The sequence below is a fragment of the Oryx dammah genome, unplaced genomic scaffold (assembly GCF_014754425.2).
Source record: "Oryx dammah isolate SB20612 unplaced genomic scaffold, SCBI_Odam_1.1 HiC_scaffold_24, whole genome shotgun sequence".
In the NCBI taxonomy this organism is placed as follows: domain Eukaryota; kingdom Metazoa; phylum Chordata; class Mammalia; order Artiodactyla; family Bovidae; genus Oryx; species Oryx dammah.
This window is the reverse complement of record NW_024070208.1, coordinates 40,733,456-40,746,412: the sequence shown is the minus strand read 5'-3', so window position 1 is coordinate 40,746,412 and position 12,957 is coordinate 40,733,456. Positions and strand designations below refer to the sequence as shown.

The 12,957-nt window shown below is 38.6% G+C and overlaps 1 pseudogene; it reads right to left on the bottom strand.

Moving 5' to 3' along the window:
- Positions 1–2,615: 2,615 nt before the first annotated feature.
- Positions 2,616–12,957, bottom strand: LOC120883228 (annotated as a pseudogene).

Sequence of the window (12,957 nt, the reverse complement as noted above, 5' to 3'; positions counted from 1 at the left end):
AGTGGTTAGAATAAAAAGATCTATTTAGTGGAGCCCTGGATATTGAGAAGAAATGAAAACAAGAGGCAGTTAGATTAGGCCAGGATATGAAGGGGCTATGAAGCCACAGAGTGCAAAGTCCCCCTGTAGTTCTCAAAGTCTGAATGTTCTACCTCCTACATGGGAGAGTATCCATAAGTTTTAGATTTTTCTAGTAGGATCAGCAGTGATCCCTGGGAGGAAAGGGAGAGAGACAAGTGATTTATTTGAAAAATGCAGAGGCAAAATGTGCAAAAGCCCCAGATGAGGTATATTTGAACAGTCACTGACATGGGTTGCCTTCTTAAACATTATTGAGTTACATTATTTTTTTTTTTATTTTAGGCAAAAGTACACTTTGAATGGTTAATATTTAATTAGGCACTGAAACTAGCATATGCACTATTACATTTTTAGTTTTTAAAAAAACTTTGTGTATTGGAGTAAGATTCCTGACCTATATGCAGTGATGTATTTACTGCAAAGAACTGTGCAGAAATTGCATATTATCCATCTAGACAGGTTTCCATTATACTTTGCCTATTGATAGAATGTAAAAAGCTTTGAATTTGACCAGGCTGTCCATTCATTCATCTCTGAAAAAGTTAAGTGACATTTTATTTTAGCTACTATAACAGCATTAAAAAGCTTATACATTAGGTAGCTTCTCAAAAGGTTATTTATGCTCAGTGGCATTTAGCACATAGTACAGAGTGCATCTTCACATCCAGATTCAAATAGAGATGTCTCATTTGAGTGCCATATGCTAAAGAACTGATATTTTGAGACAGAAGTACTAATAACCTGAGTTTCTTAACCACCAATATGGACTTCTTATTCTGAAAATTTGTCTTCTTGGCCACATCATACAGTGTCAGTGAAGTAATGCCAACAGTTGCCCTGTTGTGTATTAACCCAGCAGTAGAGTACTACGTCCGTCTGATGATGATGGCAGGCACTATTATCGTATCCAGGTAAAGAAAAGCCCATATTTTGAAATACCAATTTGAGATTCAAGTCAAGGGTACAATGTATTAAGAACTGAGTTTTCAACAATCTGGTATACTGAATGATATAAACAATTACAGAAATTGATGGCCATTATACCCAGGATGAGTTCCTAGCTACTATTGTTTAATCACTCAGTCATGTCCAACCCTTTTGTAGCTCCATGGACTGTAGCACCGCCCAGCTCCTTTTCTCTTAGGATTTCCCAGGCAAGAAAACTGGAGTGGGTTGCCATTTCCTTCTCTAGGGGATCTCCCTGACCCAGGGATCAAATCCAGGTTTCCCCAATGCAGGCAGACTCTTTACCACTGAGCCACCAGGGAAGTTATTACTTGCTATGGAGACATTTTTTCAAATGCAGTTACTCAAATAACATAGCCATAGAGATATTATTTTGCAGACTAAGGTCCATCTAATCAAGGCTATGGTGTTTCCAGTAGTCATGTATGGATGTGAGAGTTGGACTGTGAAGAAGGCTGAGTGCCGAAGAATTGATGCTTTTGAACTATGGTGTTGGAAAAGACTCTTGAGAGTTGCTTGGACTGCAAGGAGATCCAACCAGTCCATTCTGAAGGAGATCAGCCCTAGGATTTCTTTGGAAGGAATTATGCTAGAGCTGAAACTCCAGTAATTTGGCCACCTCATGCAAAGAGTTGACTCATTGGAAAAGACTTTGATGCTGGGAGGGATTGGGGGCAGGAGGAGAAGGGGATGACAGAGGATGAGATGGCTGGATGGCATCACTGACTCGATGGACGTGAGTCTGAGTGAACTCCAGCAGTTGGTAATGGACAGGGAGGCCTGGCGTGCTGCGATTCATGGGGTCGCAAAGAGTTGGACACAACTGAGCGACTGAACTGAACTGAACTGAACTGAAGATCATCCTGCAAAGTGTATCAGAAATGGGAAGTTAGGGTGACAAAGTTTGACAATAATGTTATGCAAGTCAAACTTGGAAATTACATTAAGTATGTCTTTTCTCAGAGAAAAGCAATAAAACCATTTCATGTAAACATTTATTTTATTGTAGCGAAGCAACTTGTATACTTTTGAGCATCACCTTTCCTTTCCAGTGAAACAGAAATAAAAATTTAGCAATAAACAGAAAATTATAATTGAGAATGTCAATTGCAAATAATATCCTACAGGTTCTACTTATTTTTCCATTGAGTGGAAGGGCTCAAGTCATAATCAGGAGAGAATTTTATGTTAAAAGTGTCACCTAAAATTGCAAGGATGTTCATAAACGTTACAACTAAACATGCCAAAGGAAAAGACACGTTGTCAAAATGCCCAGTTAGCCCAATCAAACATCTCAAACCCACCCTTTGCTGACCTTCTGTAACTCCATTTTTAATTTTTTTTTTCTTTTTCTAAACAAGAGAAAATTGACAGATACAAGTTGGTACATGCTAACTGTCTATTCACACAGAGACACAGTATAATGTCTGAGCCCAATATCTAGAAAAAGAACAAAAGCTAAACATTTTGTGCCCTATTACACAGGAGCTTAGTAACCCTCCAGCTTTCAGAAGAGCTAAGCGAACATAAGATTTTGCTTTTTCCCTAGAGCATGGTAGTGTTGATTCCATAGAGTTTTTGTAGAGATATGAAGGATAAAATTGATTTGGAACAGAAAGGGGTGGAGATTCTTTTTCCCACTAAATTCTGCTCAAAGTAATGTTAAGAAACATGGCATAAAGAAGAAAAGAGACCTCAAAAACAGGATGACTTTGCACAAGAAGGGAAAAAAATACTGCAACTTGCTCTCAGGGAATAGAGAAAATTAAAAAAAAAAAAAAAGATAGAAAGAAAGAAAAGAGAGCCGGAATCCATTAGTGTTCCATCAGTCATCCTCTCCTTTATCTTCATCTCCTTCCTCTTTCCCATCATCTTCATCGTCTTCACCTTCATCTTCATCCCATCATTCATGAATATCTTCCAATCCTTCCTCCTCATCATCTTTTTCCTCTCCTTCCCCTTCTTCATCATCCATCTCAGGAATTATGTAGTACTGTAATGGATTTGGCCAAATATCATCTTTGATGGCCTCTCCTAACTTATCTGCACTTGGATCAGAATGATCAGTAAACCAGGTGAAGAAGCTCTCTGGTTCCCCATGCTGTCTCTTCCTGCTGGCTCTCTTCTGTGTTTCTTCTTGTGTGTTTAGTCAGATCTTTTCTGATTTCCATTTGATTTCAGCGGACTTTGAAGATGAATCACCACTCTCATTCAGACGAAATTCTTTGGAGAGAATTTTACTTTTGAAGTAAGAGTTTTCATTAAAATAAAAATCTATTCTGTAACCTGATTTAACATCTTCAAATTCAATTCAATTCCTATCAAGTAGTGCATCATTCTTCTTCCTCCTCCACAAGCAGTACAGACACTTGCAGATGGTTGGCAAATAGTGTCACCCCAAAATTATGGGGTTTGGTGAACAATTCTGACCACCTCTGAAAAAACAAGGTTGATGGAGTTTGTTATATTTCTGTTCTTTCAGAGTCTCTTCACTGGCTAGTTCATTAAATCAGTCATTTGCTTCATCAATATGTTCAGCTGCTTCTTGCTCTTCTTTTCTCCCTTCAACAAGTTTGGAGAAGCAGACATTTACTGTGATCCAGAGGAAGGAGTCAGTCTCAGTTTATTTGGTCTCTTTACTTAATGTGGAAATGAAGACTGGTGTTTGGGAGATGTGCTGTGGGAAATGCCAAAAATCAAATCAAGGGAAAACCCATACACAAGGAGCTCTGAGACCTCTTATTACTTAATTTTAATTCTCATAACAGTTCTTTGAGGCAAGCACACATTTTTCTCTCCATGGTAATTAGTGAAAGTGATAGTGTTAGTCACTCACTGTGTCCAACTCTTTGTGACTCCATGGATTATAACCAATCAGGCCTCTCTGTCCATGGAATTCTCCAGGCAAGAATACTGAAGTGGATTGTCATTCTCTTCTCCAGGGGATCTTCCTGACCCAGAGATCGAACCAGGGTCTCCTGCATTGCAGGTGGATTCTTTACTGTCTGAGCCACCAGGGAAGACCAAAATGAAAGTGAAAGTTGCTCAATTGTGTCAGACTCATTGTGACCCCATGGATTATACAGTCCATGGAATTCTCCAGGCCAGAACACTGGAGTGGGTAGCCTTCCTCTTATCCAGGGGATGTTCCCAACCCAGTGATCAAACCCAGGTCTCCCACATTGCAGGCAGATTCTTTACCAGCTCTGCCACAAGGGTAGCCCAAGAATACTGGGGTGTGGTAGCCTATCCCTTCTCCAGTGGATCTTCACGACCCAGAAATCAAGCTGGGGTCTCCTGCATTGCAGGTGGATTCTTTACCAACTGAGCTATCAGGGCAGCCCAGTTCGTAGACAGGCGTATAATATTTAGAGAGCCTGAAGAATTCAAACACATCTCACAGTTAGAGGACAAACTCAAGCTGTCAATTTAGGTCTGTCCAGCTCCAAAGTCCACCAAAGGCATGTCTGATTGATCCACAAAGGAAACACAGGTGATAAAGCCTAAACACATTAAGAGAAATAAAGAACTAAAACAGTAAATCTACTTAGAGGCCTTTATCAGAGAATTCTGATAATGAATTTATTACTTTAGAAAACAAATCTGATAAGAACCAATCAAACAGATTAAAATGGAATGATAGATTAGAGTGAAGAAAAGTAACTATACAACAACTACAGGCTTTTTAGGAAAATCTGAATTAATGTGGGAATAAAAACAACAACAAAAAAGACAAATTTATGTCAGAATAATTAACAGAATAGATAACTGAATGGATATGAGGAACAGAGGATAAGAGAAAGTTAATAATGACTGATATTTGTAAAGTACTAATTTAGCATATTTAATACATCTTGAAAGTCAAAAATTCTTGACATATTTTAGTACCAATATTGTCTGAGTTCTAACATATTTCTTTCTTTACATGTATAGCCTTATTTGACCTCATTGTAGTCTTAAAAAAATACATTTGTGATGCATTTTTAAAACTGGACAAGGCTGGGTGAGCTTTTGATATGAGCAAACATACATAACAGAGAGCTCAGCAGCTAATGCAATCTTAATTGTAGTCTATACTATGGTTATCAAAATGTATTCTTGATTTCCATATATTTGTATGGAGTTGGTGTTGGTATTGGTATTTGCTGAAATGTAATTTTAGTTAATTCAGTGTAAATTTTTATTTCTAAATAAAGTAGATGTCATTTCGTCTTAGAAAATTCTAAGAAATAAACGGATCTTTAAAATATTTTTCTTAACTATTATTATTCTACAGGCAAGTAGCTGTACATTATCAAGAAAGCACACGTTGCTTATTATGAGGATTATTTCACATCTTCTGCTGTTTCTAAGAGACGAAATGATTTGGTTCTTTGAATTACTGTCAGCAAAACAAATGTTTAATTCAAATTGAAATAGAAACCAATTATGTTAGGAGAGGATCATTGACAACTGTAGCATTCCAGGAACTTTGGCCCTGGCTGGCACAGAATGAGCAAAGAAAAGCATTAGGAGACCCATAAGGAGTGTTTATTTCCATAATTCATGCTAAAGAACTGAATTTGGAGACATTCCTAACTCTCTGAAAAAAGTAAAATCAATACAAACTCAAGTTTGTTTGTTTGGTTTTTTTTCTAGATGGCTTAGTAACATCATTAAAGCATCCAAATGTTAACTTTCCCACAAAACACTAGCAGGCATGAGACAAAAAGTCCCTGTAATCCCGCTTCTCCCAGTAAGCTAAAATGTATTACATGTTTACAAGCATTGTGTAATCTATCTTTACATATTTTTGTCATTCAATTCACACATCAGATGCTATTTTTACCCTGATTTTACAAACATATAAAGTGAGAGGCAAAGAGTTATATGATTTGCCTTAGTCACCCATTTATTTTTCTTTTTAGCTCCAAAATTACTCAACAAATTTGAGGAAAGGTTCTTAGTGAATAGGCACTTTGGTTTATCAATATCAATCATGAGTTCTCCATTCAAAGAAGACACTAAAAAAACAAATATCTCATTCCACCTTATCTAAACAGACAACTTGCTTTGACTCAACCACAAATATTCATATATTTTGAAATAGCATTTTGGAAAGAAGTCTCCAGAAAATAGGTAAGATACTATAATTACCAGAATCAGAATGGTCTGTTTGTTTTTTAACGTTTTTTGAAATTTTTAATTACTTTCAACAATCACCTAGCATAGATTCAAATATACTGACTGAGCTGGTAGGATCTGCACGTGCTCATCATCTTAGAATGATGATGAGCTCATCTTAGCTCTACAGTAACTGGCATGCTCAGACATCTTTTAGAACAGAATTTTGAATCAATATTGGTCAGGGAAAATAATACAAAAACAAAGAAACAAAACAAACAAACAAAAAAAAAAACCATAAACTACCTTATATAACTACCTATGAACTGCCTTATGTAATTTAGGAATAAACTTTTTAGCATAGAAATTAAAGGCTAACAGGAAGAGTTGGAATTCAAAAGGCAAGGAAGCAATTAAGTCATTGCCAAGACTCAGGAAACTGCCACGGAAGGTCAGGGAAGTATATACTGTAGGACTGAGCCTGCACAGCATTCGATGGATTCACCTCACAGACTTGCAGGAAAGAGGTGAAATCTCAGAATTTCCAATCATCTGTTTCAATCTCATCATTTATTTCATTCTAAGTCATGAGGTGGTTGGTTCTCAGGAACATACTGGGAAGCCATAATGAATCTGACATCTACCCAAGAATCTTTCTACAATTCACTAAAAGAAAATGACTTCGTCCCTTCGATCTTCACTATTCTAATCATGTACCTCAAAGTCTGCCTTTAGAATTGTAGAGGAAAATGTATTCTGGGAAATGTCATCACCAACTTCTCAGCAATCTCCAAAGTCAGGCTTAGAAGGAGACAATGGTGATGGCAAGCAGCCAACAGGTAATCCAAATTAGGAGACACTAAACCCTTTAGGTCACATGTCTCTCCCTGTGTAATTGTTTACATATGTCATAGCTTAGTGACAACCTTCTTTTGATATCTTCTAATTTAAATATTGAAATATAGAGTTACACATTATTAACATACCTTATGCTAAACTATTCGGGACTGGAAGTAAAGGAAAACAATTGTTTGTACAGATTTGAGAGTTGGATCATAAAGAAGACTGCATACTGAAGAACTGATGCTTTCAAACTCTGGTCCTGGAGAAGACTCTTAAAAGTCTTGGACAGCAAGGAAATCAAACAAGTCACTCTTAAGGGAGATCAACCATGAATATTCATCAGAAAGACTGATGCTGAAGTGGAAGCTCCAATACTTTGGCCATCCAATGTGAAGAGCTGACACACTGGAAAAGACCCTAATGCTGTGAAAGATTAAAGGCAACAGAAGAATGTGGTGGCAGAGGATGAGATGGTTAGATAGCATCACCAACTCAATGAACATGAATTGAGTAAACTCAGGGAGATAGTGAAGGACAGGGGAAGCTGATGTGCTGCAGTTCATGGAGTCACAAAGAGTCAGACATGACTTAAAGACTGAACAGCAATAACAATGATCTAAACTAATAACTGAATTAATAATGATAATCTAGATTTTATTTGTGCTGTGCTTAGTCACTCAGCCATGTCTGATTCTTTGCAACCCCGTGGAATATATACCACCAGGCTCCTTTGTCCATGGGGATTCTCCAGGCAAGAATACTAGAGTGGGTTGCCATGCCCTCCTCCAACGGATCTCAACACAGAGATAGAACCCAGGTCTCTCACATTGCAGGTGGTTTCTTTACTATCTGAGCCATCTTGTTATAAAATCTGTTATCCTACAGCTGATCTAAAAGAAAAATAAAATGGCTATTAGAAATTCAATTATGGCTCAGGCTTTCCAAAAACATCTGTTGAGTGTTCAAATTATAATGTTCTGATTTGTGACCAGTATGTGGAATTGTTTCTCCCATAACCAGTATACCTAAGTCTAGGAGTCAAGGTATGGAAATGGGAGTGACCTTAGTCATTAGGAAATGACGCCATCACAGGAGAAGCGGCTGCGCAGGTGCAAGAAGACCGAGAGGAGCACTTCATGTTCAAAGTCAGTAGGGGTGGCCGTGAGGAAATACCCCATTTCCAAGGTAAGAGAAACCCAAGTAAGATGGTAGGCGTTGTGAGAGGGCATCAGAGGGCAGACACACTGAAACCATAAAAACAGAAAACCAGTCAATCTGATCACACAGACCACAACATTCTCTAACTCAATGAAATTAAGTCATGCCCTGTGGGGCCACCCAAAATGGGGGGTCATGGTGGAGAGGTCTGACAGAATGCGGCCCACTGGAGAAAGGAATGGGAAACCACTTCAGTATTCTTGCCTTGAGAACCCCATGACCAGTATGAAAAGGCAAAATGATAGGATACTGAAAGAGGAACTTCCCAGGTCAGTAGGTGCCCAATATGCTATTGGAGATCAGTGGAGAAATAACTCCAGAAAAAATTAAGGGATGGAGCCAAAGCAAAAACAATACCCAGTTGTGGATGTGACTGGTGATAGAAGCAAGGTCCGATGCTGTAAAGAGTAATATTACATACAAACCTAGAATGTTAGGTCCATGAATCAAGGCAAATTGGAAGTGGTCAAACAGGAGATGGCAAGAGTGAATGTCGACATTCTAGGAATCAGCGAACTAAAATGGACTGGAATGGGTGAATTTAACCCAGATGACCATTATATCTACTGCTGTGGGCAGGAATCCCTTAGAAGAAATGGAGTAGCCAACACGGTCAACAAAAGAATCCAAAATGTAGTACTTGGATGCAATCTCAAAAACAACAGAATGATCTCTGTTCATTTCCAAGGGAAACCATTCAATATCACGGTAATCCAAGCCTATGCCCCAACCAGTAACGCTGAAGAAGCTGAAGTTGAACGGTTCTATGAAAACCTACAAGACCTGCTAGAAGGGAAAGACTAGAGATCTCTTGAAGAAAATTAGAGTTACCAAGGGAACATTTCATGCAAAGATGAGCCAAATAAAGGACAGAAATTATATGGACCTAACAGAAGCAGATGATATTAAGAAGAGGTGGTAAGAATACACAGAAGAACTGTATAAAAAAGATCCTCATGACGAAGATAATCATGATGGTGTGATCACTCACCTAGAGCCAGACATCCTGAAATGTGAAGTGAAGTAGGCCTTAGAAACCATCACTATAAACAAAGCTAGTGGAGGGGATGGAATTCCAGTTGAGCTATTTCAAATCCTAAAATATGATACTGTGAAAGTGTTGCACTGAATATGCCAGCTAATTTGGAGAACTCAGCAGTGGCCATAGGACTGGACAAGATCAGCTTTCATTCCTATCCCAAAGAAAGGCAATGCCAAAGAATGCTCAAACTACCGCACAGTTGCACTCATCTCTCATGCTAGTAAAGTAATGCTCAAAATTCCACAAGCTAGGCTTCAGCAATATGTGAACCATGAACTTCCAGATGTTCAAGCTGGTTTTAGGAAAGGCAGAGGAACCAGAGATCAAATTGCCAACATCCGCTGGATCATGGAAAAAGCAAGAGAGTTCCAGAAAAACATCTATTTCTCCTTTATTGACTATGCCAAAGCCTTTGACTGTGTGGATCTTAATAAACTGTGGAAAATTCTGAGAGATGGGAATACCAGAGCACCTTACCTGCCTCCTAAAAAGTCTGTATGCAGGTCAGGAAGCAATAGTTAGAACTGGACATGGAACAATAGACTGGTTCTAAATATGAAAAGGAGTACATCAAGACTGTATATTGTCACCCTGCTTATTTAACTTCTATGCAGAGTACATCATGAGAAGCACTGGGCTGGAAGAAGCACAAGCTGGAATCAAGATTGTGGGGAGAAATATCAATAACCTCAGATATGCAGATGACACCACCCTTATGGCAGAAAGTGAAGAGGAACTAAAAAGCCTCTTGATGAAAGTGGAAGAGGAGAGTGAAAAAGTTGGCTTAAAGCTCAACATTCAGAAAACGAAGATCATGGCATCTGGTCCCATCACTTCATGGGAAATAGATGGGGAAATAGTGGAAACAATGTCAAACCTTACTTTTTTGGGCTCCAAAATCACTGCAGATGGTGACTGCAACCATGAAATTAAAAAACACTTACTCCTCGGAAGGAAAGTTATGACCAAACTAGATAGCATGTTGAAAAGCAGAGAGATTACTTTGCCAGCAACGGTCGGTCTAGTCAATGCCATGGTTTTTCCAGTGGTCATGTATGGATGTGAGAGTAGGACTGTAAAGAAAGCTGAGTGCTGAAGAATTGATGCTTTTGAACTGTGGTGTTGGAGAAGACTCTTGAGAGTGGGCAGGATCTCCTTGGACTGCAAGGAGATCCAACCAGTCCAGCCTAAAGGACATTAATCCAGCGTGTTCATTGAAAAGACTGATGCTAAAGCTGAAACTCCAATACTTTGGCCACCTCATACGAAGAGTTGACTCATTGGAAAAGACTCTGAGGCTGGGAGGGATTGGGGGCAAGAGGAGAAGGGGACGATAGAGGATGAGATGGCTGGATGTCATCACTGACTCGATGAATATGAGTCTGAGTGAACTCTGGGAGTTGGTGATGGACAGGGAGGCCTGGCGTGCTGCCATTCATGGGATTGCAAAGAGTCGGACATGACTGAGTGACTGAACTGAACTGAACTTAGTCATTATTACTTACATAATTCAGTGTAAAATGCTTGATTCCCATCACTGTAAAGTTATGCTTTTCTCATTCCTAAAGAAGGTATATTCCCTGTCTTGTAGATAAGTTCATTTGTACCCTGTTTTATACACACATAAAATAGATAACTAACAAAGACCCACTGTATAGCACAGGGAACTCCACTCAATATTATGCAATGGCCTATATGGGAAAAGAATCTAAAAACGAATGGATATATGGGTGGTGCTAAATAATCATTTGGAAATAATGTGACCATGTTACTTAAGGATCCCATCACTAAGAAATGTTAATTAATGTAATCAACATGGTCATAATGTCATGTAAGTCCTATAACACTGGATAAAAAATTATTAAAAGGATTGGAATATAGTTGATTTACAATGTTGTGCTAGCTTCTGTACTACAGCAAAATGAATTTGTTATACAAGTACATACATGTGCATGCTAAGTCACTTCAGTTGTGTCTGACTCTTTGTGACCTTATAGTCTATTGCCCACCAAGCTTCTTTGTTTCTCTTGCATTGGCGGGCAGGTTCTTTACCATTAGCACCACCTGAGAAGCCCATATACCCACTTGTTTTTAGATTATTTTCCCATATAGGACATTACAGAATATTGAGAGTTCTCTGTGCTATACAGTAGACCCTTATTAGTTATCTATTTTATGTGTGCATAAAACTGGATACAAATGAATTTGTCTACAAGACAGGGAATATTCCTTCTTTAGAAATCAGAAAGTATAAATTTGCAGTGATGGAAATGAAGAATTTCACATGGAATTATGTAAATAATAATGACTAAGATCACTCCCATTTCCATACCTTAACTCCTAGACTTAGGTATTCTGTTTATGGGAGAAACAATACAACTTACTGGCCACTAATTCAGAACATATCCCAACTTGAACACTCAACAGATGTTGTTGGAAAGCCTGAACCATTATTGAGTTTCTAATAGCCATTTTAGTTTTCTATTAGGTCAGCTGTAGGATAACAATTTCATAACAAGAGTAAATTTGATGAACACAAGCACATTGTTAAACTTCAGTCACTTTTAGTGAATTTCCTGAACAGAGGATATGCTGTTTGTGTTCTCTGTTGTTAAAGACATCACTCTATAAGTCTACTGATGGTGAACTTACTGAAAGAAGCACTGCAGATTTGAAGAGAAATTTATATCCAAATAAAATTCTCCTGGGAGAGAGAAATCATTATTCTTGCCATGAAAGGTTCAATCCATTGTATACATCTTCTCTTGTGGCTGCCATATCCTCCAGGAAAGACTGTAATTTCCTCACTCAGCAATTTGGTAGTAGTTCAGCCTTAGTGAGTAAACCCCAACCTAGGTAGTTCATCCCTCTGTAGTATCTGGTCAAATAATCTAGCTGACATCCAAAGAATAGGTCATTTTGTCCAACAAGTTATTGATAACTTTCTCCGTGTACTGTGCTGTGATCAGTTGCTTCAATCTTGTGCGACTCTTTATGACCCTATGGACTATAGCCTGCCAGGCTCCTCTGTCCACGGGACTCTCCAGGAAAGAATAGTGGAGTGGTTTGCCGTGCCCTCCCTCCAGGGGGTCTTCCCAACCCAGGGGTCGAATCTGCATCTCCTGGTCTCTTCATTGTAGGTCCACTGAGCCATCTGGAAAGTCCAACTTTCTCTATTCTGGTTATCATTTGGTGAGCATTCTCATTGAAAACAAGTATTTTGTTCTAATTCTGAGAGCTATAGTTTCATAATTTTCCCTCAGATCTTGTTATCATTGATTTTAAATCTCATTGCTTTGAAGTTCCTAACCACTGTTCAGGTTCTCTCCTGAGAGGTGTTGTGGTATTGTAGGGCCACTTTCAGGAAGCACCAGTGTATTGTGCACAACTATTTTATGTTCAGGTTTCATTTTTCTTTAGTTTCTTTCTCCCCATCCCTCTGTCTTTCATCAACTGGTTACAGGGACATCTCTTTGAGAGTGTAGCTGGGGGTTGAGAGAGTGGGCAATGTAGGGAAAATATAAATCATGGGTGGGAGTTTAAATCATTTGCTCCTATAATTTATACCTGTTTTCAGCACTGAACTTGTATATCGCGTCCACATGATGATAATTTCTGTGCACTTCCTGTGTCATGTATTGAAGGTTGAGATAACACTCGGTTTTTATGAACAACTCAATTTTCATGGTAATGTAGTATTTCAT